Genomic DNA, 25,549 nt, shown 5'->3' on the forward strand with positions numbered 1-25,549 from the left:
GCATGGGGCAACTGCTTTACAGCTGTTAAAGTTCAGGGATCTGTTACAATGATCCAGCTTTGATTTATGACTTAAAAAAAGTGCAACTGTTTTAAATAGCGGTTGTGTAGACCGGTGCGCAATTATCGCGGAAATAATTATCACCTGCTTTGAGAGGAGCAGAACAGGTGACAGCTGAAAGACCACTTCTGTTATTGCCTGGTTTGTTTCACGCTTTTCAACCTGACGTGCGGTCGACAAACAGATGAGGGTTTTTTTTTTTTTTTTTGTTTTATACCGCAGCTCTAAAGTTTAATTGAATTCTGGCTGGCCGTCAAACAGAAGAAGCTTGGGGCTGACCGTCGAGTCTGAAGAGCTCCATTCTGCAGGAAAACAGCCGTGCCCTTGTGGGAGAGATGCTCATTGTGATGTGTCCCGTGCCGCACTCAGACGAAGCAGCGCACCCAGCCGCCGGCGCCCGTCTGCGACGCGCCATCTCTGGTGGTGCTGCTGTGGCTGGGAGCGGCGGCTCCTCGTGGCGGCGTGTCTCCGTGAAGCGTTCCGGCAGCGGAATCGCCCCCTGCCTCCCTCAGGGAGGCTGCCCGGTGCTGCGGTGCTGAGCTGTTTTTGTCAGTCACAGACTTCCCAGGAATGTTCTTGTTCTGGCCAGAAAGGAGAAGTCACTGCAATGGAATGTCAAGAGTGCTGGGGAACAATAAAAAAAGAATACATAACATATTGCCTTAAAAAGGCCAGGAAAGCAAACAGCTCTGCTGTCCTGGGATTTTGTGTGTGTGTGTGTGTGTGTGAAACTCGTCAAATCCTGCGCAGATGTTCTGTTTGGGCCTGAAAATGTTGGCGAGGGTAGCTCTCCCTGTGCGACTGTTATTCATATGAAAGCATGGTGCCATGTGATCTGCAACGTCCCCCCCCATACACACACACACACACGAGCCACCCACTCCCAGGTGCAGCTGTAGAGCTGCGCGTGGTGTGTTTAGCTCCAGTGATTCACTGCAGCAGCTCGCGGTTCTGCCCTTCAGCAGTGGACGTGTTCTACGCTGAACTGTGCGTACGTGTGTGTCGTTGGAGCGAGGGGCTCGGCTTTCCTGGTTTGTGACAGTGTTTAATGATTGCAGCAGGTCGCAGAGGAAGCTGTGCAGCAGGTTAGGTTGGGTTGGGCGGGGTGCCTGAGTGGGGGATGCTGCCTAACCCTTTGTCAATGGACTGGGAAAAAATGAGGAAACCGCAAAGAATGTGAGCAGAGCATCTGTTTCCAGGGCAACAGGGAACTGCAGATTACAAGGGTGACCGAGAAACTGCGCTGCGCTCGTCTCCAGATTGTCTCGGTGGCACGCCAGCGCGTTGCCAAGCACACATTTCGACTCAGCGATGAGTGCACTTTGGGTTTGGTCGTCTGCGCATTTCTTTCTGGTTAGTAATGTGGACCATGTAGTGTCTGTGACTTGTAGCCTGGCACTTCCTTCACATCGGGCTTCATGTTGCCCGTATCTTAAGATTAACACATCTTTATAGAGGCGCTGGCAGGCCTGCATGACACTCTTGGTAGTCAGTTCTTTGCTGCATCACTTTCTCCCCCAAAGTGATCAATAGAACGTTTGTTTATCCTTTGTCCTACCTGTGTGCAGTGGGAGACGGCGCTGAAATAGCGCCCCAGAGCACTTGGATCCAAGAAGGCTGCGTTTACCAGGAATCGCTCGGCGCTCGCTGGAAACGCATAACCGTGGTGTGTGTGTGTTGGAGGGGGGGCTCCAGCTTCAGCCCGGCCCTGGCGCTCTGTTTATCTCCTGGCCCGTTCCCATGTCGAGCTATAGCAGTCGCGGGCGGAACGGACCACTTGGAGCAGTGCAGGAGAGCAGCTCTTCCGTTTCTCTGCTGCTCCTCGTCCCGAATACTCATCTCCTCAGTACTCGTCCTCCTTAAGCCCAGCAGGACATTTCGACGCGTATTGTACGAAGATGACGCCGCTACCCTTCGCTTTCGGGGCTCTCTGCTCTGGCCCGTAGCTCTCCCTCCCCCAGACTGCGACATGGTGCGCTCCGTTCCGTTCTCACTTTGCGCGGTGTCTTATTGATTCAGTGTCTGACAAACTTATTTTCTTGTTTCTTCACACGCGCAGCCGTGCAACCTTTTAAGTGAGCAAGAGGAAGGGAGCCGCTCTTAGGTGTCAAGCACAGTGTACTGAGTGTGTGATGTGGTACAGATGGCCTGAGCTTACTTACAGTGCCCCCCGCTTTTGCTTCGAACCCGCAGATGCGTTAATGTTCAGCTGGCTGTCTACACGAGGCTGATGACTCACTGGAATGAGGCAGTGTGCAGCAAGGGAACAGAAGTACGCATCGTTTTACTGTATTTCTTTCTGTTGTTGTTCGCTCAGTGAGTCATTCATGTTTTAACTGCGAGTTCTCGAACCCCTGCAGAGCTTATGATCTTGGGAGGTTCCCAAGAAAAGTGAAAATTTATTCAGCACTGAAGATTAAAATATGGATGCTGTCTGTGCGTTGGCTACAGGGCATAAAACCTTTTAACATATTTAAATTAGATATTACATTCTCACATTAGGTATTTTTCCACTTATCTCTTCAAAGAGCCGTATTTATTCCGCACAGCTTAAATTGAAGATTTCGGAGTCATTTCGAATATAAGGCATTCATTTGTTCACCGTTTGAAAAAGCAGTATAAAATGTTTTCACTTAGCGCAATCCTGTGTTTCACCGTGCATTTTCACTCCAGCGATGGCCGTCGTAGTACAAAACAGTCGTATTAAACGAGTCCATTGTAGTGACTTCTCTCTGTGCGTCACCGAGTGTCGACGAGCCACCTTTGTTAACATACCAAAGTCTGTGTGAAATGTGACGGTCCTTTGCTCTGAAGAGACCCCTTTCTTGTGAACACATTTCTGCTCAATAGGCTGTGAAATCATCCAATATTTGCTTCAGTGGACTTGAATAGTTAGAGCAAGGCTATCCTCGAAATATTAATACCATCTCAAGTGGGAGACGACAAAGGACGGAACCAGTATTTCTGCCGTGATCTGCTGACTGCTTCAGTCCTTTCGCTGTATTTGCTTTCCTGAACTTTGGACCCGTCGTTACCGGCGTCACTCCGGAGTGGATGTGTAGGCTGCGGTTTGCCTTGACCTTTTATAAGCTGAGCTGGAAAAAGAAATGGGAGAAACCCTGCCCTCCCCAATGAAGGCCAAATGCACCAGGTCCAGGCCACAAACAAACACCCTAGACTTCACTTGCTCATTCATTATTGAAATCACTTGTTCAAGTCACATTTATTCATTTAGCTGACACTTTTCTCCAAAGCAACTTTCAATGTTAAGGTTACAATTATTTACCCATTTATACAGCAGGGTCATTTTACTGGAACAATTCAGGGTAAGCACCTTGCTCAAGGGTACTACAACTGGAGATGAGACTCAAACCTACAACCTTGGGGTCCAAAGGCAGTTGTTCTAACCACTACACTACCAGCTGTCCCAAGCTGGGGTCATGGCAGTCCAGAGCCTATCCTGGCAGCACAGGGTGCAGGATTAGGCCCCCAACTTCAGTTCAGGACATACCTCGTGTGAAGTAATTCAAGGAGCATGGAACATTTCGGGGATTTCAGATAAATTTTTGGAAGTATTTCTCAGATATGGTTAAAATTGTCATTTGTTTGTAGCCTTTTTTTTTTTTTGTCCTTTTTGAGTTTGTGTAGAACATTGTTTCGCACTTAGAGGATATCACAATAAAAACAAGTGTCTCATTTTTTGCAAGCTCAAGAACCACACGCTGTGTCGGAGTTTGTGGAAAATGGACAGGGTTGGATATACTTTGGGTTTGGCGCAGTTGGACGCAAATAGATTGTCAAACGCTCACGAGAGGTCAATTATAAGTACCATGGTAAAGAACACAAGGCACGAGAGAGTCCATCAGAGGGATTTCACATTTCAGCCCGTACACACTCCGGTGGCTCCTTAAGAGTAGAAAGAAGTAAGATGTGGAAAGACACACACACACACATATATATATATATAGGGATATGTGTGTATATGTATAAACACATACACACACAGACTATCCAGTACTAACATGGACCGAATACAGCACATTATACCACGGAACAAAGTATAGTGGGACTATTTTCTCCTTAAGAAATAATGGAAAAGTTAAAGTAAATTAAGTATTACTAAATTTCCTCAGTCTGGTGATAAACGTTGTCAGTCAGTACTGGACTCAAAAATATAAATGTTTACTGAAACCAATACTAAGGTCATTTGTAATATTTTAAAGAATTTTACAGCAGAATATACTTTGCTACTAAGAATGAGTATATATTGTAGATTCTTGTAGTGAGTCTACATTGCCCTTCGTCTGTGTGATTGTCCTGGGCTGCGATGGACTGAAGGCCCGTCCCGGGTGTACCCTGCCTCGTACCGTTTGTGCCCGGGATAGACTCCTTCCGTGGGTCCCGCAAGCCATCTGTGGAATAACCATATTCAGGTTCACCCATAGTGTGTGTGTGTGTTCCACTGATGTATGGATGAGTGGCCCAGCGTAAGTAGTGTATCTAGCAGTGTAAGTCACCGCGGTGAACAAGGTGTGTGGGCTGAAACACTACATAGAGTTCATTGGAAGTTGCTTCAGAGAAAAGCATCTGCTAAATAAATAAATGTAATAAAGGTGTTTTACAGTAAAACATAGTCACAAATAAGAGCGCTGTGAAAGGGAATATTCTGTTGCATCCAATGCATCCTACTAAAATAATGTCTGGTTTTATTTCCAAACTGAGGGTCTTTACTTACGTCGACGACAGCAGGTAAAGGGAAAAGAGCCCCTCTGGACAAAGAAGTCAGAAATAGCAACATGATCGGGGCCTAGTGGGCTTTGGGGGGGGGTCAAATTCCGGACATGCGGAGAACCAGTTTTTTCAGATGCCACAATATCATGTTCTCTATTTGTGTCTCATCATTACAGCCCCAAGTTTTCTCATACCGTCTAATCTTAAAGTGGTGTATTCCCCTTAAATGCCGGAATGGAGACGATCATATTTGTTTGATGAATATTTTCAGTGCAGCAACTGAACCGTCCGGTCTATTTCCTTTCAAAACGGCATCCCCAGCGCGATCAACACGGAGACTTTCAAGTGCTGTAACTACATCTATCCAGCAGGCTGGTCTGGGGCGAGGAGTGAGAAATGAGAGAGGAACACACGCGCGCGCGCATACACACAGGGCTCATGATCTCATGAATAAATTATGGTAGAGCATTGTGCAACAGAGGGAGGTGGAAACGCTGTGGACGAGTGAGCGGCGCAAGTAAGGCGCTGGTGCGGACCGCGATCTAGATCGAAGAGCGCTGCTTTGTACACCACCAGCAAGTCCAGGACACACACACACACGCGTCCTGCTGTGTGAAGAGCTCAACCACACGGACAGATGTGACCCGGCCGGCGCCGCCGCCATGGAGAACGTAGCTCCCGTGCTGGAAGCGAAGGGCCGCGAGGAACCGTGAGAAGCGCGCGGTCGAGCTGAGCTGAGCTGAGCGGAGCGGAGCTGTCAGAAGTGCGCGGTGCTGCGGCCATGACTCGCGCTCACACAGGACGCTCGTTCCGTGCATGAGAGCCGCTTCTCCGTGTCCCGGACACCGCCGCGTGACCGCCGGCTGTTCCAGCTGCGGCTCAGCGAGTCCCGAAGGTAAGAGGGACAGGGGCGCCGTTTATTACGGGCTCTTAGTTTCTCCGTCGGCCGGGGAAAGGGTGGGCAGGAGAGCCGACTAGCGGCGGGGCTTCGCGGCGCCCAGCCTGCGGGTTCCCGTAGTGCGGGTCGCAGTGCGGTTCGTTAGCTCACAAGCTAACCTGACGAGCGCGACATCAACCGCGCGTTACTCGACTTGGCGCGTTCTGTCGCTTTATCATATTTCACGGCAACAGAGGCGGCTCCAGCCAGCGCGATGGCCGTGGTGACTGCTGGCGGCGGAAGGAGACGAGACACGACACGACACCACGCGACGCGACGTGAAACACACACGCGCCCGCGCGCACAAGATGTCTCCCTTTGTTGCGAGGCTGCGGACGCGCTGTCGGTTGTGGTGGAGCGCCGGCTCGCGGGGAACAGCGGCTCGCGGGCGGACAGTGGCGCGGCGCGCTACCCGCTTTCGGCACGAGGCTCAGTGAGTGAAGTCCCGACTTGTGAGCCTGTGTGCGCGCGCTCCTGACGTCGCTATAGTGATGCTCCCGGTTACGGGGCAGCAGGTGGCGTAATGGTTAGAAGTCGGCGGAGGGCCCGGGTTCGAATCGAAGTGTAGTACAGTTCCCTTGGGCAAGGTACTTACGCTAATTTACTCCAGTGGACATGACCCAGCTATATAAATGGCTAAATCACTGATTGTAAGCCGATTAGCGTAATCATTAGTATGCAAACATGTGGGGAAAAGCGTTATACTAACTTATAGGTGAATTAATAATTAATAGTGTTGTTCATGAATAAAAAGCATTGTTTTTAATAGCAGCAACAGTAATGAGTTAAGATAGAGCAGGATGCTACTTAATTTAGTTGCTGCTGGGAAATTGGCACACACAGGTTAGTAATAATGAGTATAGTCAGTATGAAACTATAATAGTGGTAATACTTGTGAGGTTTTCTCTATTTTTTTTTGTTTAAAAAACAAAAAAAAGTGTTACTTGTGTTGTGTGCTGCCATACGGATGCTGGTGTGTGTAGCGGTGCTGTTTTTGACCCCGCTGCCCATCACAGTCCGCCGCTCATCCCTTTCTGAGAGCGACTCCTGTGTGCCCTGGCGTGGAGAGCAGATCCAGGTCCAGGTCCGGGTCCGGAGCTTCACGTCATGTTCTCTGCCGGTGTTGTTCCGGTGAACAGGTGTGTGAGGTTCCCCCGGCGCTGCACGGCATACTCATTAGCGTAACGCTCAGGTCCTCTCGGGGAAAGTGCCAAAGGTCCCCGCGGTCTCTGCTCTGATCACGTCCTGCTGAACCCGGGTTACCTGGAAGGAATACGACACTTGGTCGATTGCAGACCTTCAGTCTGCTTCTCTGTTATAAGTCGATGCTGTTGAAAAGCTTAAATTAATGATAGATTTTTTTTTTTTTTTTTTTTTTACAGCAGTCAGGCTGCGCTCAATTAGTTGAACTTGTGAAGTGGGACTTGACCAGCGAGCACCCGGTAGTCCCGCTCCCAGGATCAGTGGGGCATGATATCGGCTCACTTGTAGGTCAGAGACGTGGGTATGACCATCCCTCCAGGCTTTGCCGGAGGGGGGGGGGCGGTGTTTGACGCCACCGGCTTCAAACCTCTTTGCCTGGGATCTGTACAAAACAGAAAATATGTCATTTGCGCTGCCCTGGCAACGGTGCTGCCTCCTCTCCTGCTCCAATCCTCATCCCCCTTTGAGGACCACGTGTGTCCACACAACTGTTGGAGAACCAGTGACGGGTGTTCTCCGTGCGCTTCACCGAAAGCTCCACCTCAGGAGGAGTTTCATTGAATTATTAATAGTTTATTCCATCTTGGGTGAAGTATTGCTCCCAGTGGGAAAGTGATGGGCTTGTGTGCTTAAATTATCCTCCCTTTGCCCCACTTCATTGTCCACAGATCTGTCTGGACCACAGCGAGGATCAATGGTTAACCTTGTTTGAGCAAGTCGTTTATGGCAGTTTGACCTTGCGCTTTGCTCAAAAGTTATATAACTGTAGATATACATTTTATAGTTATATAACCCAATCGCACGAAATATAAGGAAATGAGATTCGCAGCTTCAAGTGTTTCTTTCACCGACACACTAGAATCCAACACCTTTGCTTTTGTGGGTAAAATCCACTAGAAGCAAGGGTGTTGTGCTATATGCGTCCCGTCGTCGTGCTTTTGTCTGTGTCGAGTTCACGCAGGTCATCATAGGTGCTCGGGTTTCGCTCGCTGCCTGCGTGTGGAGCTGAGTCGGTGGCTCGGAGTAAAGATGCTGGTGTGTTCTTCTCGGGAGACCGACCTGTCCTGTGCTACGGTGTGTTTGGTGGCATTCTGAAGAAGAGGTCCGGTCCAGGTGTCAGCCTCAATGCGATTTATTTACAAAGCGGGAAGAGAAAGAGGTGCACGTCCTAGAAAAATGAACCACGGCAAACACGCAGGGTATTGTGCACGGAGTAAATTAGGGTAACTTTCCCAGGGTGTTCCAAGAGCCGGTTCAGCGTATGTACAGGTGGTCCCCGATTTACGATGGTTCGGATTGCGATTTTTGTCGACTTTATGATGGCGCAATAGCGATAGACATTCAGTAGAAATCGTACTTCGAATATTGAATTTTGATTTTTTTTTTTTTTTTTTTTTTTTTTTTTCTGAGCAAGCAATACGTGGAGCAATTCTCTCTCGCAATGCTGGGCAGCGGCATTGATCCGCATCTCTTATTCTGCCACGCAGAGGTGTGTATTAGGTATATTCGATGCTTTTTCGACTTAACGATATTTTCGACTTCCGATGGATTTCACGGAACGTAACCCCACCGTAAATCGGGGACCCCCTGTATAGAAAATGTTTTATCTCAATGGCAAATTACACTGAAATTACTCCACGATTGCACATTCGTCAACTTCTTTTGCATTGTCTAACTCCCCCTTGAAACATTTTTTTTCCCTTTAGCAACAATTAATTTTCATTAGTTAATAATGTGTGTGTATACAAATCAAAATCTTTGATTTGTGCACGAAGTGTACAATTGGTGTTACCTTCTGATGCTAATTGTTTATTATGGTGCGGTGGCACAGCACATAGCACTGGTGCCTCCTGGGCTCTGGGTTTGAATCCAACTTGGTTTATGTGCAGTTTGCATTTTCTCCCCGCATTGGGATGGGTTTCCTCCTAGAGTCCAAAGATGTGTTTCAGCTGAATTGGTGAGTCTGAATCGCCCATATAGTGTGTGTGAGTGAATGTGTGTGTAAACGCCCTGCAATACATTGGTGTCCTGTTCAGGGTGTACCCTCCTCATTCCCCCGTTTCCAGGATAGGCTCCGGACCACCGCAGCCCTGCACTGGAGCAGCGCTTATGGTTAATGTACAGATTATAACATGTTAAATGTTATTTCAGTTGACCTAAACAGCACAGACCCCAGAGTTCTATTTGGCTCCGGTCCCACTTCATCCAGGTTAATGTAATGTTTATTTGATAGCGTTTAAATAGTTTAAAGAAATTTTCTGATAATGCATCGTTTATCTTTGAATAGCATGCGTGCGCTTACATTAAATGTTTGCTCAATGCCATTACAGGTTTGTTCGGTGGTGTGCAAACACAGTGTTTGTTTATCCCGTTTTCTTTGGCAGTGTTTGTCGTCTTTGTGTGTGCGTGGAGGGTTTTGCCGTGCGTGTTCCTGCTGAACTCGACTGGTCAACAAGGGCAATGAGGCCTTGCTGTCGTGGCCACGGGTTATGAATGAAGTGTATACGTCATGTAGGGCTCTACCTGTGCTCTTTAGCAGGGCGCCTCTGTGAGACTTGGAGTAGCGCGGGTACCCCAGGGAGCAGCATGCGCCTCTACCGCGGACGATCGATAAGCGCGCGGCGTCACGTCGCCGGGTCCGTAACCGAGCACCTGACTCAACTCTGAGCACATCCCCGAAACAGCCGAGTGACCTTTATGGAAGACCCTTTGTGCTGAATGCTAGATCTGTTGATGCTGCGTTTGGATGCAGCTGTAACTGGAGGTGTTTCCGTGCTTTTTGAGGTGAGCTGGGTTCGGTGTCGCTAAGGACGAGAGGACCGTATCAAATGCCCAGATGTTTCGTGATCCCCGCACGCGATCCGGCCTTGTACGTTTTAGCAGTTTGTACTCTGTTTGGAATCGTGGTTCACGTCGCTGGAAGCAGGCCAGCTCTTCGGACCTTCCGTGGCGCCGCTTTAGCGCCCAGCGGTACAGGCGGGTGCGGGCCGTAGCCTGCCCTGCCCGTGGCCCTCGCTGTCTGCCGGCGGCACGGTCCCAGTCTGCCGCGGAGCTCTCAGATTATTCGTTTATCAGCCAATCAATTAATTAACCTCCACGCTGCTGATCGAACAGTGCTGAGCTTGTCTCGTGTTGCAGGCATGCGTGAGTCTTTTCTTGAGGAAAGCAGGACGCTGCGAAACAATAGTGCTTTGGACCTGGGTTGGGGGAGGTCCCGCTGGCTCTGCTTCATCTTCCCGTTTCTCCTCTTGCCCCCTCAACACTTGTATCAGCTCATCTGTTTTCCGGGCATGCGGAATCCAGCCCTGCCAACAGAAACATGCCTTTAATGGGTCTTCTGTCCCAAGGTGCTTTAGTTATGGTGCTTGGATGTGTTGCTTGAGTCTGCTGCTGCTCCTCACAAGGAAAACAATCTAAGAGGTACGCTAGCCGGAGTGCCATTCACTAGCTCGAGCGCGTGGGCTCTCCGAGGGGCTCCGGCCATCACGCAGGGTGTTTCGTAAGTACGGTTAATTTCCGAAACGAGGCCGGCGCTCCTGCCGAACCACGTGCTCTCTGTCGCTGCTCGTGCGGCGCGGCTGCGGCTGATCTCGCCATCCTCGGCTTCACCGAGTGGCCTCGGGACCCCTGAGAGCCAGCTGTCGAGTTCTGCGCCTGGGCTGAAAAAGCAGATTGTTTTACGCAGAACCGAACGCCAGGCGCAGCGGTGATGCAGGGGACGAGGGGCCATGAGGGGTTTGCCAGGAAAGTGGAGGCAGAAAGTTCTTTCCATCCCACCCCCACCCCCAGCCCTGCCTGCTGCTGCACCCACCAGCTTCTCCCCTACTGCTGCCGAACCCTCGTCGGGTAGGCAACCGTGGAGATGCGGTTCCTCCTTGCTGGCACTTGGAAGAAGTGAATTTACGTCCGACGACTTCTTTACTTCTCACAGATGTTGTCGCCATCACTGCCTGCGTCTGCAGCTTCTTTATACCATAGACCATCACTCTTTATCAGCAAGAAATCCTAGAAATGTCGTCAGTCCACTGCATTGCATTGGGCAAGTGCTTATTGATATGGATGGATGGATGTCCCTGTCGATATACCATTTCCTTGGTAGACCAGTCACATTTTTATTGCAGAGCGAACCTTTCGACCCACAGAGAGATTTTGTTAATACTGTTATTGGCAGCTCTGCAACACACACTCTACGCAGCTGCTGGTCCAGGCCATGGTGATAGCCCTTCTAAACTTTTTAGCTCCAGCCTTTGTCATCAAGCTTCGCCACATGATCCTGAATGCTGCAGCATGAGTTGTGTCTGATCACCCGTAGTGTTCCCATGTTATCTCCGCTCCTTGCCTCTCTCCGTTGACTTCCTGTAGTTGCCTGTATCAAGTGTAAGACTCTGGTTATGGCCTAGAAAAGCATGAATGGATCTGTGCCCTGATACCTACAGGACCTGCTAGGTCACTTGCTACACCCCAACCAGACCAGTAAGTTCCGACATTTCAGGCTACTTGGTGAGCCCTCTTACAAGAGGTACAAAATCAAAAGTCCACAGGTTCTTGGTTTTGGTTCCAAAGTGGTGAAATGAACTTCCCCTCTCCCTTAGAACTGCTGAATCCCTTCCAACATTTCAGAAGCATCCCAGCATGGACCCTCTTCTTTCCCGGTCTCCTCACGGCTCCATAAATTTGCGTCGTGCCATCTGTCACAATAACGTCTCTGTTCCCTCTCGGACTCAGTCCTATAGGCAGCTGCTTGTGTAATATGTGCTGGCGAAAACGGCGGTATCTTGACAAACTGACTGTGCTTTGACAGTGGCGTTTCTGCCTCTAAAGCTCTTTGGCTCTGAAATACGCCTTTGTTTACTCTGAGTTGTGTGTCACTTTAGCGAAAAGCATCTGCTAAGTGAATCAATGTAAATGATGGAGAGGAATGGCACCACGGGTAGGCCCCGGTGATTGCGGAAAACCCATCGCTATTGTCCGAGGTTTGCCCCGCTCCGCTGGCTGTCCGTCCACCTTGGGGACGGTGTCTGTCCCTCTCCGGAGCGCCACCAGGGACGAGATGTCGATTCTTCTCAACCGCGTCTCGCTGAGCGCAAGTGTCACAAGGATGCCTTTCAAACACAGAGCGGATTCAAGAATTCCTGCTAAATATATCAACATGTGCTCTGCCCTTTTGAACAGGCTCATTGTTTAGGGTTTTAGCTGAATCAATGAAATCTCCATGCTGGGCAGACCACAAAATCTCGCCCCGTTCCTGAGAATGGCTCTCCAACGGCCTACGCGCCTTTTTGCTGGATTTCCTTTTTTCCCGCCCCTCGTAAAAGTCATTTTACGTTTGATCACGGTGAAGAAAATGTTTTGAGCACAAGACTGGCCTCAAGTGCTGTTAACTTGAAGTGGGATCTCCTTTCGGAAGCCTGCGTGCTGCAGAGCCGTCTCCTTTGTGGCAGAAGGTTCACGCACGTTCAGAGCTGTCCTTGGTAGAGCTTCAGGGGATCAAAAGCCTTTGCTTCAGTTCCACAGTGTAAATGGAGTAAGTGAGCTGTAAGGATCTGAAAGGGACACCCTATAGGTGTGTGTTTGGCTCCTCACTACTGTGCTATAACGTCACTTTAAATATACTGTCCTTGGCCTACAAGAAACTCACACGAACACTATGTGAAACCGCTTGTCCCAAGTGGGGTCGCAGCGAACCGGAGCCTAACCCAGCAACGCAGGGTGCAGGGCCAGAGGGGGAGGGGACGCACCCAGGACCGGGCACCAGTCCGTCGCAAGGTATCCCAAGCGGGACTCGAACCCCAGACCCGCCGGAGAGCGGGACCCAGTACGCTCGCAGTACACCTTAAATTAAAAGATGGTGCAAAAGAATAATCAATTGCAGATCATTGCTAAAACACGGGGGGGTGCGGTGGCGCAGTGGGTTGGACCGGGTCCTGCTCTCCTGTGTGTCTGGGGTTCAAGTCCCGCTTGGGGTGCCTTGCAGCGGACTGGCGTCCCGTCCTGGGTGTGTCTCCTCCCCCTCCAGCCTTGTGCCCTGAGTTGCCGGGTTAGGCTCCGTGACCCCGTATGGGACAAGCGGTTCAGAAAGTGTGTGTGTTAAAACACACAAAACTGTGCAGTTTGTGACACTTTGTTCTGTATTTTCCTTCATTACATTTTAGAGAGGTTACTCCAGAGCAACTTACAGTAACTTATTCATTTGTACAGCTGGGTAATTTTAGTGGAGCAGTTTAGCGCAAGGGTGCTACAGCTCAAAGTGGGGTTCGAACCCATGACCTTTGGGTTCAAAGGCAGTAGCACTAACCGCTACACTACCACCTGTCCCAGTAGAAGTGCTTGATAACATCCGCCTTCTGTTCCAGTGCTATAACCCTTTTTTGACCATCTCCACCATGTCTGGGGCCTCCAGAACACTTCTTTGCACTCATGATGTTGACCAGCTGTGTTTGACTCCGGAGCAGTTGGTGAAAATTACACCTTGCTTCTCCCACTGCCTCTAGTGATGTTTCATCATTTCTGACGCATTCTGAAAGGCCTGTGTGTGTGTGTGTGTGTGTTCTTATATTGATCATGTAGATCAGAAGATTGTCAGAAGGCACGCTGGTTAACCCGGACCCCCTTGTCATGTCCAGACGTTTGTGACGCTGCTCTATCGCTCTGATCTCGGTGACTCACCGAGGCACAGCCAGCGGCACTGTAGCGCTCTCATGCTTGGCTCACCGTCCTCTTCTGTAAGCAGCGTCTGAGTCGCTTACGTCGTAGATTGCGGCTGAAATCTGGTGGTGGGAGATGACCTTTTAAGGTGCTGTCGGCATTTCTCCACATTCCTGGCGAGAAGCTCACGCCGCGGTGGATACGGGTGGGGACCTCGCTGCGCGCGCTGCCGCCAAGGCCCCCTGAGCCCGGAGCCGAGGATGGGAGCCTCCCGCTCGGGCTGAGTGAAAGTAGTAGGTTGGCAGAGGCAGATGTGCGTGTTCTCGCCCGTAACCCTGACCGTATGGTCATTACCTCATCTCATACTGTTCTCTTACTGTGCAGTTTACACACACACACACGCTGTCTGGAAGCGCTTGTCCCAACTGGGATTGCGGCAAACCGGAGCCTAACCTGGACGGGACGCCAGTCCATCGCAAGGGACTCCAAGGAGGACTCGAACCCAAGACTCGCCAGAGAGCAGGACCCGGCCAAGCCCGCTCTTCCACCGCACCCCCCTATACAGTTTAGTAATGTGTAAAAGTTTTTTTTTTTCCACACTTTGTTTCAAGTTTTCATATAGGGGATACATTTACATTCCACTGGGGAGGGCAGGGACCCAGAGAATCCCAAAAGCACATGTGCGAACACTACTGAGGGCTTCTCAGGTCACCGATCCCCCAGCCTCTACCTACTGATGCTGACGAAACAGATGGGACAGCAACAAAGCAAATAAATTCAAATAAATTAATAATACAATAAGTTTTAAAAAAAAAAAAAAAAAGACAAATCTTACCGCTTAGATTTGCTGTCTATGGACCAGAAAACCTCAGGTTCGATTCCCACCCTTGATCGAGGTACTTGGCCTGCGTTGCTCGTGTCAAAATGACATGACTAAAGATGGCTTTGGGGAAAAGTGTCAGCTAAAAGAATGAATGTAAATGCGAGAAAGGAAGTCGTGTACCACTGCGGTCTCACTGCTGAAAGTTTACTCTTGACAGGTGTTTGAGACCCGCTCCGGGCTCCTAGGCGTCTCGCCTTCCTGCAGCGTGTGGATTCCTGCGCTGCGTCCGGCGGGAGGGAACTCGGACTCTTCGGTGAGCCTTTTGTTCCACTCTGATCTCTGCTCCCCTTCTTATCCGCTAATTGGATCAGCGCCTCCCTGGCCGCGGACGCGCCGTTTCGGTGCGGCGCTCGGAAACTCTGCGGCTCTCTCGCGCCCGGGTCGCTCTCAGGTCACCGTTAAGAGCTCTTTGACGAGAAGGCAGAATGTGAGCGCAGCACCGACTTCTGTGGTGAGGGTTGGAGGAAATGCTGTGTGCGGTATGTGTTTGTGTGTGCGTGTGTGTATCCCTGCCTCTGCCGGTGTACTGGTGTGTGTGGAGGAGTGTAAGAGGGGTGTTATCTGGTGTGCAAGCGGGCTGCGCCTTGTTGCGTGTAGTTTGGGATCCCCAGGTGCCGAGCAGAAGGGCGACCGTACGGTCTTGCCAGGTGACTCCCACGTGGAGATATGTGGTCACGCAGCTATAGGACACGGGCAGCCTGTGCCTCGGCTGTTTAAGTGGTGGCGGTGAGGCACCGCCACGCGTCGGCTCCGGGTTCGACCGCACTGAAAAAGGAGTTGGCTGTTGCTCTCCATCCCATTTCCGTGGATCATTTTGAGTGATGGAGACTTGGGGATTGAAGGGAGTAATGGGATCGATTTTGTGTGTGTGTGTGTGTTTGTGTGTGTGTGTGTGTGTGTGTGTCTCCTTTTGGGCCTCTGACATTCAGCCATGTCTGACAGAAGGCTGTGGCCCACACATCCTATTTTCCCACTCAGCAGTGCTGTCTTCTCACACTGCGTTGCTGTCAGTCGTCATCTCAGCAGAGATTTGTTGTCGTGTTTGTTTCGCTCGTTGACACGGAGCGGTTTACCCACCGATGTGCGTTAACGCCGCTGCGTTTGCGCCCCGTTGCTGGGCGGAGACCTATCGGCCGGCGGATCGATGCTTGCCGCCCTGCTCCTGAAATAGCCGCGGTCCAGCTGCGTTCTGTTCACCGTTTGACCTCCCGGCCCACGCTGCGATTTTATGTTGCCTCCATTATGGAGGAAGCAAAGCACAGGAAGGGTACATGGAGTCATTAAAATTCCTGAAACCACAGGAGAATTCCAGCGGCGAGTGCCGAGGAGCAGCAGTCTATCGCTGTGGCTCAGCGTGTGAGTCAAAGGTTGGTGATCTGCGCACGTGTGTGTGTGTGTGTCAGCTGTGGGACGGAGGCGACTGTGTGACTGTCACCTTCGGATGCAGCTGCGATGACTGTGCAGTGGAAGGTGGGCAGGATGTGTTGGCAGCTTTTGCTCCGGAGCTGAACCCCACCCCCCACCCACGTCAATCCCGAACTTGAAATGCATGTAGTTGCCTGTAAGACAGACAGACAGACAGACACACACACACCCAGAGAACCAAACTGTGCTCGTTGATTTACGAGTGGGTCGGGGGGCCCTGTGCGTGGAGTCCAGGACCTATGTATAGGGGGAGGTCAGTCAAGAGACGGAGCAGAAGTGTATCATCACAGACCCCGTAAGTGTGGCGTTGAGTTCCTGTAAACTGCATCACTTCTAACAGCCTCCTGTACACGGCAACACAGTAAACATTACCTCCTTTAATTTGAGCCCAATCAATCTGCTTTTCTAGTTTGCACACACTGGGTTGCTGGTGGAGTCAACTAAGTAAGCGCTGTGTGTTGAGTGTTGGCTGCCCCTGCCCTGCCCCTCTCCGGCCGGCTGGTTACGTTGGCACCACATTGGTACGTACGGGCAGTAGTGGCTGAGCGATGATGCTCCATTCAAAGGGCTTAGGTTTGAATCTCTGCTCTTGCTGTAGTACCCTTGGTTTACGTACTTAAAATTCCCCAGCTGGGTAAATACTTGTATCTTATTACACAAACCCAATATAAGAAAGTGTGTGTACAGACGGATGGATCCTTTCTGAACCGCTTGTCACGGGGAACCAGAGCCTAACCCAGCAACTCAGGGCGTAAGGCCGGAGGGGGAGGGGACGCACCCAGGACGAGATGCCAGTCCGTCGCAAGGCACCCCAAGCGGGATTCGAACCCCAGACCCACCGGAGAGCAGGATCGATCCATCCATCCATCCATCCATCCATCCATCCATCGCAGGGTCATGATGGTTCAGAGCATTTCCCAGAAGCATAGGCTGTGAGGAAGGGTACGCCCTGGGTAGGTCCTCAGTTTACTGCAGGAAAGTCTCTCTGAAACATTTAAATGTATTCATTTAGCAGACGCTTTTCTCTGAAGCGATGTACATCTCATAGAAAAAACAATGTGTGCATTACATTAGGAGAAAGAGACGTAGTTGTAGACATGTGATTAAGTAGTTTGTTTCACCATGTCCACCAATGTTCATCACACGAGCAACTGCAACACACAAACACACGCTCTCTCATTTGTGCCCTGCGGAGAGTTTAGTCTTCGGTTTGCCTAACATACATGTCTTTGGACTGGGGGGAGGAACCCAGAACACGTGGATTTAGCCAGACTTGAACCCGTATCCAAACCCACAGCCCAGAAGCATTGAGGCATTACCAGTAGAAAGAAGTCGGCTAACTGAAAGAGTAGTAGTAGTGATGATGATGATGATGATGATAACGATAACAAATTGTTAATGAAAGTTGCTGCTACCCAGTTAAGTTCTTTCTGGAAGGGTCCCTGTTAGGGCTCTAGGGCTTGTGTCCCTCATCATATCGGACTCTGATGCCTGCAGTTTAAAGTCTCCTGCTTTGGCCCGAACTAAGGCTTATAAGACTTTAAGAAAGTGTCTTCTGGACAAGTTCTGGAACCGGTGACGGCGCTCGGCAGGAGTTCCGTGCAAGGTGAAAGTTAGCGGCGTGCGTTTGGGCTGCGTGCGGCTGTGGGCCGATCGTAATTTCTAGGGGTTAGGGATATCATCTTCCAGTCAAGGCACTGGGGTTCGAATCCTTCTCTTGCTGCCAGTACCCTTGAACAGAGTTCTTGTGCTGAATTACTCTGAATTGATACAGTAGAGAAGGGGGTGCGGTGGCGCAGTGGGTTGGACCGCAGTCCTGCTCTCCGGTGGGTCTGGGGTTTGAGTCCCGCTTGGGGTGCCTTGCGACGGACTGGCGTCCCGTCCTGGGTGTGTCCCCTCCCCCTCCGGCCTTGCGCCCTGTGTTGCCGGGTTAGGCTCCGGTTCCCCGTGACCCCGTATGGGACAAGCGGTTCTGAAAATGTGTGTGTGTGTGTGTGTGTGAGAGTGTGAGATACAGTAGAGTACCCTGCTGTACAAATGCGTAAATCATTGTAATTCACTTACAGTACAAACCCTATGCTGCACGTTGCCTTGGAAAGAGGCATCAGATAATAACAATAATTCATTATTTTTTAATTATTTCAGTGAGCAAGGTGCGTGGGTGCTTGAGGCTCTCTTATACCAAGCAGAGTGTGACTGCCGGCACGCTGGATCTGGATGTGTTTACTGGCTCAGTAGGGCACACGGCGGTTGCGGTCGACACCGGTATATACTGCAGGCGATGGTTTTGTACCAATAAAGTATTTTTGGTATGGTATCAAAAAACACATGCCGCCACTTTCAGCTGAGTCTCAACCACTCGTTGAGAGACACGGTGGGCCGTCGCTTTGTGGAAGAGCTTCGTGTCTCTGCGGGTAGACGGCTGACACCCGTCAGCCAAATTGTCACCGTTGTCCTGGAACCCGGGCTCCCCGTCGGTTGTAGCCCTTTGCCATGGCAACCTTTCATTGCATCTTTATGACCTCTTTATTCGTGACTGTTCGTCGGCGAAATACCGGAAGCACGGATCCTTGGGATAACCGTCGCCCAGCGAGCGCAAGGCGAGGCTCAGGATGCGAGGCGCAGAAGCGCGTCCGGTGCGCTGCGGTGGAATGTCTGTGGTCTCGGTGAGCGTCACGTTAGCGGTAACGGAGCACCTCCCTCGCTTCCTGTGGACCGCGCCAGAGGGAGGTGCTGCCGATCTGACCGTACCCCCTCTCGTCGGACTTCCTCTCGCTGTCGACCCCTTCGCCTTATATTTACACCTGCGTTCGTGTGTTGCGCAGACCCTTGTCTCCAAAGGATCGTGCGGCTCCGCAAACAAAATGAGGCAGAGGGGTGAGATGCAGACGCACGGTTACCGACACGGTCGTCATCAAAGCGCACGTATTCCGGTGGCGACCTACTGAGTGGACTGGAGATTCGAGCAGAAGTGTTCCGTTAAAACTCACGCTTGCTTATTAGACCCTGGCAGCAGGTGGCGTCGCGGTTAGAGCTCCCATTCTTGGTGTCAGAGGACGGAGGTTCAAATCCTACCACCTGTTGCAGTGCCATTGAACAAGGCACTCACCCTGAGTTGCTCCAATAAACATTACCCAGGTGTACAAATCGGTAAATCACTGTAAGTAGCTTAACGTGGTAAAACACTTTGTAGAAACTGGAGTCCCAGGTTGGATCTAAATCTTCACAGCTTTCCACTTGGCTCCTTTTCTTTCTGTTGCAGTTGCAGGTGGAGGGCATCGCAAGGTTGCGTGCGACTGACCGGATGGTGCCGCCCGCTTACACGCTAGGGGTTGCACCGACTGGTCGAGTTGTCGACTTTACTGCTCTGCAATGACGCTTTAGGCTTGACGTCGACTAGTCGCTGATCATGTGATTATGACACTAACGGCATAGGTGCCTCCGAGAGGACAACGGGTGAGGAGTCTGGTGGGTCATTGCAGAAAACCAGGAGCGGTTCATCAAGTGTGTGGAAATATGAAGCTTGTGCTACTGTCACTTGTAAAATATGCGAGTTTGTCCTGAAGTACAACAAAAGTACAACGAGCGCAAAGCGCACTCATCTGAAAAGGGATCCGCTAACGCTAGCAGAGGAACGATCCAATCGGACCGTGTACGTTGCCTTTATTCGTTCTTTGTTTTAAAGATGAAAAACTATTTATGAATTAACTAACGGAAAAATTAGGAAAACGTCTTTTTATTTTTTCTGAGCGCAAGCACAAAAAGAAAACAAGTGGACTTCTTTAATTTTCTTTTTTGTTTAATCATACAAAGTGTAGAAATCAAAATCTCACAATGCCAATATGATGAATGCCCTAAAGTGCGCAGTATTTCCAATGTAACGGCACGGTGGCAGAGCGAGTAGCGCTGCTGTCTCACAGCACCTGGGTGGTGTGAGAGAACGTGGGTTCGGTCCCTGCTCAGTCTGTGTGGAATTTGCATGTTCTTCCTGTATCTGCGTGGGTTTCCCCTGGGTGCTCTGGTTTCCTCCCACAGTCCAAAGATATGCTGTTCAGGTTCACCCAAAGTGTGTGTGTGAGTGACAGAGGGAGTGTGTGTGTTCCACTGATGTTGGGTGAGTGACCCAGCGTAAGTAGTGTATCTAGCAGTGTAAGTCACCACGGTGAATAAGGTGTGTGGGCTGACAACACTACATAGAGTTCGTTCCAAGTGACTTTTGCGAAAAGTGTCTGATTTAAAAAAAAAAAAAAAAAATGTAAATGTCTAACAAGTTGCCTAACCTGGAGGTAAAAGTGAGTTTCATTGGGGTCTTCAGAAAAAATGTCCACTCTGGAGCCATTTGTGCAAATGATAAGTAATATAATAGAAAGTAGAGCAACATATTCAGAGATCGCAGACAATCTAGTACAATGGTGCTGCGTGGGGTTCTTCTACAATGATTGTCCGAAGATTTTGTGCACGGCACCACATTGTGAGAAGAGGACGCTCTCTTGCTGCTTTTGAAAAGCACCAAATGATCCATATTAACTTATGATCAATAACTCGGAACGAGGCCAGCATGTTCGATGAATCCACTGATGGATTATGCTCGGTTTAAATGCTTTTACATAATTTACATGTACATTTACATTCATTCATTTAGCAGACGCTTTACTCCAAAGCAACATACGTCTCAGCGAAAATACAATTTGTGCATTACGTTAAGGGAAAGAGACATGGCTGCAAACATATGACTCTTAAGTAAACCTAGTTTGTTGCCTACCACTTACTGCACCGAGGTTCATTGATCGAGTAGGTGCATAAAACACAGGATAGACAAATCCTGATACCCTCCTAACCTTTTTTTTTTTAATCTAAGATACACAAGCAAGCAAATACAATGCCGAAGTAGTGGCTGATTAAAGGCTTTATCTGGTGATGCTCATGAAGTTATGGTGCATGAACATTTACACTGTGCATGAGCTGGCGAGATCTTGGGCGAAATGGGTCCGGAAAAGGTGAGTTTTCGGACCCTTCTCGAATGCAGAAAGAGTTTCAGCAGTTCTGAGTGACGGGGGAAGGACGTTCCACCACAACGGAGCCAGAACCGAGAACCTCCGTGCTTTACTTGCGGGTTCTTCAAGAATACCACAAAACAAAATAACTCAGTCAAAGAGTCATACGGCAAGAAACTATAAACGAGGCATATTTTAAATATTTAACATTTTGAGCAAAAAATAGTTACTAAACATAGTTAATTCATAGTTTTTCATTTTTAAAACAAAAACAAAAAAGAAGCTCGTCAGCATTTGCATTCAGTTTAATAATAGATTGTCGGTTGTTGCAAAGCATTCCCTTCGCCTGTCTTTTTATTCATGATGTCATCAGCGACTAGTCAGCGTTGAATTTCATCACATAACTGTCGACTTTAAAAAATCTAAAGTTGTGCAACCCCTGTTTTACACACACACACACTGCGGCTGCAGTGAGTTCCCCATGTCACTTGTGGAATCCTGGGAAGCTCGTCCCAGTGGCTGGATGCTTCTTTTTCTCATGGGTGTCAGTAGCAGTCTGGCTGCTCACCACTGGTCATCTGTATTCTTTGTGTGTGTGTGTGTGTGTGTGTGTGTGTTCCGGGGGGCATGTCTGGCAGCTCTGCTGTGGAATGTGCCCCTGAGGGTCGCTCCCCATGGCTTTGCAGTGGTCCCTCGAATGGCCGAGTGTGTGTGTGGGGTGGGGGAGGGGACCACTGTGGTGAGAGCCTCCTCCATTCGGTTTTGTGAATGGGGGAGCCGGATGCGGTGTGGGCCCCGGGCCGAGCCCTCGGAGGAACCCCGAGCTGATCGCCATCGCTCGTGTTCATGTGTCATGGACCGCTACTCCTTCTATCAACACAAGAGTGGGGGTAAGTGCGTGCGTGCGTGCGTGCGTGCGTGCGTGCGTGCGTGGTGAGGGGGGGCACCCGGTAGTGTAGCGGTTAAAGCTGCTCCCTTTGAACCCAAACTCGCAAGTTCAAATCCCAGCTGTACTACCCTAGAGCAAGGTACTCGACCCTCCACTTCTCCGGTAAAATTACCCAGCTGTATAAATGGATAAATAGTTATAAGTCACAGTGGAGAGAAATGTCAGCTCAGTGAATAAATGTAAATGTGTGTGTGTGTGTGTGTGTGTGTGTGTGTGGCCTGACGACGTGTGCGTCGTCGTTATTCAACTGCAGGCCGCAGACGGTCCGAGGGGAGGGCTCCTGGGATTATTCCATGGGACCAGATGTTGTTAGGTTGCGTAACCAGGTGGCTGCGGAGACCTGGGCCTCTGCCGCCGACCGACGTCTTGGTGCTCGCGGCATTGGGGGGAGGGGATCTCGGCTCTGGGGTTAACGCGTGAGAGGTGAGGCCGTTTGCCTTTGTAGGTGTAACCAGAAAGAAGAGGCTTTTCTGAAGCGCCCCCCCCCCCCCCCAAGCCTTGGCCCCCTAGCCGTGTTGTCAGAGGTCTTTGAACCCGTGAGCGCGAGCCCTGCGGCGATGCGTCAGCGGGGCTGCGGAGAGCTCGTCTTTCAGTTGATTCGCTCTGTTAAAGCTGCGAGGTGTCGTCGTGTACCGGACGACAACCACTCTGTTTGCCCCCCCTACTTTCCCCCAGTGTTTAGCACCTCTTCGGTCAACGTGACAGACACACGCTGTCCGGGACGATGCACAAGTCCCACTCTGAACCCTTGTCTCTAGGTGGGGTGGGGGGTGGAGAGGAAATAACAAGGAGGGCAGAGGAGTGGGAGTACAGGGTGCAGCGCTCATTCCGGGACAGGAACAGTGTGTACTGTGGGGGGAGGGGGGAAGGGGGGCGTGCGTACCGCTCGGCACGCCACTGCAGCTCGTGGGGTCTCTCCGAGGACAGGGGCGGGGGAAGCTGTGGGCACAGTCGCCCACGTGTCGACACGGCCCACTTCATCTGGCTGCCTGCGCGTGCGTGTCTGTGTGTGTGTCCCCGAGCGGTGGTGGGGTGTTCGCCTGCGCTCGTGTCCGCAGTCGCCGTACCTCGCGCCCCTTGCCCCCTCCGTGCTAGGTTAATCGCGCACGCGCACACACGCAGTCTGCGGCTGCGCGTCACGCGTGCAAAGAGCCGCTCGCTTCCCCGCGGGTCCATTACCACCAGTAATGAGCGTAATTAATAACGGGCCCCGCAAGTGCGTGTCATCGCATCCGCCTCCTCCACCCACACGTTGCTCTTCATTAGCAGCAAGCGGCACGGCGGTGGTCCGGCGCACCGGTGCCTGTTTATCCCCGCCGTACCATTTATAGTCCCGCTTCGTTTGTTCCGGCGACGCGTGTCCCGTCGCGTGCCGTTTTATGCCGTGACGCGGCTGCGTAACATTTATCGAAAGCGCCGAGGTGCGCTTTTTGAGACGCCGCTCTGCGGCCTCCAGCTCGTGGCTCCTTTAACCGCTTCGCCACCTGCCGGTCCGTTCGCGTCACTCGACGAGGCTGTTCGCGGCTCGACCTCCGCGCTGCCCGACCTCCCCTGTCCGATTCGTTTAGCTGTTGCGCCGAGTCTGGTGAGCGTTTGCGCTGCGGAATGAGTCGGTTTACATTAACGCCGCAGTCACGTACGTGACGCTAAAGCGCTGTAATGAAGCCCTGCGTGCTCGAGGGTCCGTGTCGAGGCTGTTGGGACTGAAGCCTTTGCGTGCGTGTGTGTGTGTGTGCGTGCGCCCACGTGTTCGTTCCTCTGCGGTGGTCCCCCCGCTCTCTCATTGCCCCCCCTTTCCACCAACCACTTGTCACTATATTCTCCTTTCCGGCTGCAGCTGAGGAGCCGTCTTCCTTGACCTTATTATTCCTGTCGATGTTCTTCTCACGCAAAGGCCTCCTCCTCCTCCTCCGCCGCCGTCGCGGCCCCACCCTGTTTTTATTTCCTCTTTGCAAGCTGCAGGCTGTCTGACCTACATGTGGGGAGAGGCTGATGGGGGAGGGAAGGGTGACAAATTAGCATGTCAGTTAATGACATGTATTGGTGAGGTGGGAGGGGGCAGGGAGCCCACAGTAATTACCCAGCAGCCACTACACAGAGAGAGCCATCCCCGGTGCCATCGCACAGCGTCGGGTTTTTAACCGTGAGGCTTCCTGCGTCGTGTCTGTGTCCGATCTCCGGGTCCTGCGGGGTGCCCGAGGTAGGGGGGGGTCTGTGCTGTCCAGGAAACACCGGTGTCGGCCCGAAGCGGAGGTGCGGCGTTGCTGCCGGGACTGATCCAGCCCCCCTGCTCTGGTGTCAGCAACATCACCATCTCGGAGTTAATGGTTCATGTCACCCTGAAGCAGAGCGTGCTTTGAAAACACACACACACACACACAGAGACACGCCCACATGACCCTAGGCTGATACGGACAACCCTCCGTCTGGCTGTGGGCTCGAACAAAGAGGCTCTGATGGCAGGATGGCTATCGGTCCCCGCTCGCAGTCCCGGCATGTAACAGGAGCTCCGTTGCGAGGGAGAGAAAAGCCGCAGAACTGCTCCGAATCGCATCTGTTGCTTTGCGCGCCGTCCCTTGTAGGAGCGAGGGGCGGTGCAAAGTGGGAATGACCACTAGCGATGGCAGTAAACGGTGGGCGGGAACCGCTCCCGAGCCGTGTTAACGGCTTATCGTTTTCCTCCCCGTGTGCTTTCTGAATTTCTTTGCTTCTGCAGGCTGCAGCGCCTTTGCGTTGGTCAGAGGGACCCCCAGCGGAGGGGTAACTCGGACCCGGTAATTATTGTGCCTCACAACAGGGAGTAGAAGGGGCCTTCGGACCCTTTGGCTTTACATATATAATCGTAACAGTTTGTTGATCTTCGTCTTGTTTTCATCCCGTCACGAAACGAGTGAGTGTGCAGCGCACATACTGACTGGATGAATGAAGACTTTTCCCCGCTGTATGGAATGACATCACTGTAAGGCTGCGGAGGAGGGATGTTCGGCACGTATGACGGGCCGGATGCCATGACGCTTTAGAGATGTCGTGAAAAAGAGGATTGCTGATTTGACACCTTAGTTTTGCCCCGAGATGCTTCTGGAATAGGCTCCAGTCCCCCATGACCCTGAACTGGGTTAGTGGTTATTAATAAAGGATGAGTGAATGAAGGTATTTGTTTATTTGTTCGCTTAGTTGCCCGTTGCTTCCTGGTTTTCCATCTATGCTGCAGATTTGTATTATGTCAGACCCCTCTGACCTTGCATATGGCAGAAATACGAAAAAAACACAAGTGCAGAAATACAGAAGTGGCCCTCCCTCCGCCTGTGTGCTATCGTTGCCCGTCCGTCCGAACCGCTCGCCCCACACGGGGCATGGGGAACCGGAGCCTAACCTGGCACACAGGGCGTAAGGCTGGAGGGGGAGGGGACACACCCAGGACGGGATGCCAGTCCATCGCAAGGCACCCCAAGCGGGACTCGAACCCCAGACCCACCGAAGAGCAGGACCCGGACCAACCCACTGCGCTGCCGCACCCCCCTGCTATTGTTGTGGAGTGATTGATTTAGCTTTGAATCGGCTACGTCGGGAAGGCCATGCGACTTGGGACTCTGATGAGCAGAGGAAAAAAATTAGTGCGAGAAGCAGAGCCGCCTGACTCAGAAATGAAGTGTTCCTGGAGTTGTTTGCTTTTTGTTGTTGCTGCTCCTGCTGCTGTTGCTGAAAACCTGCTCACTGGCTGC

At 51.2% G+C, this 25,549-nt stretch overlaps 1 protein-coding gene across 6 annotated transcripts in view; it reads left to right on the plus strand.

The window, feature by feature from the left end:
- Positions 1–5,225: 5,225 nt before the first annotated feature.
- Positions 5,226–25,549, plus strand: part of LOC108940367 (zinc finger MIZ domain-containing protein 2-like) — a 37,215-nt gene continuing 16,891 nt past the window's right edge. For 4 of the 6 annotated variants that reach the window (XM_029257062.1, XM_029257063.1, XM_029257064.1 and 1 more), the window contains exon 1: positions 14,375–14,712. The gene's annotated coding sequence lies outside the window, so the exon portion shown is untranslated. Of the gene's footprint in view, positions 5,687–5,714; positions 6,162–14,374; positions 14,713–25,549 lie in introns of those variants that run through there. The other 2 variants (XM_029257059.1, XM_029257061.1) reach the window with 2 other exon arrangements.

Source organism: Scleropages formosus, chromosome 12, assembly GCF_900964775.1.
Source record: "Scleropages formosus chromosome 12, fSclFor1.1, whole genome shotgun sequence".
Classification (NCBI taxonomy): Eukaryota; Metazoa; Chordata; class Actinopteri; order Osteoglossiformes; family Osteoglossidae; genus Scleropages; species Scleropages formosus.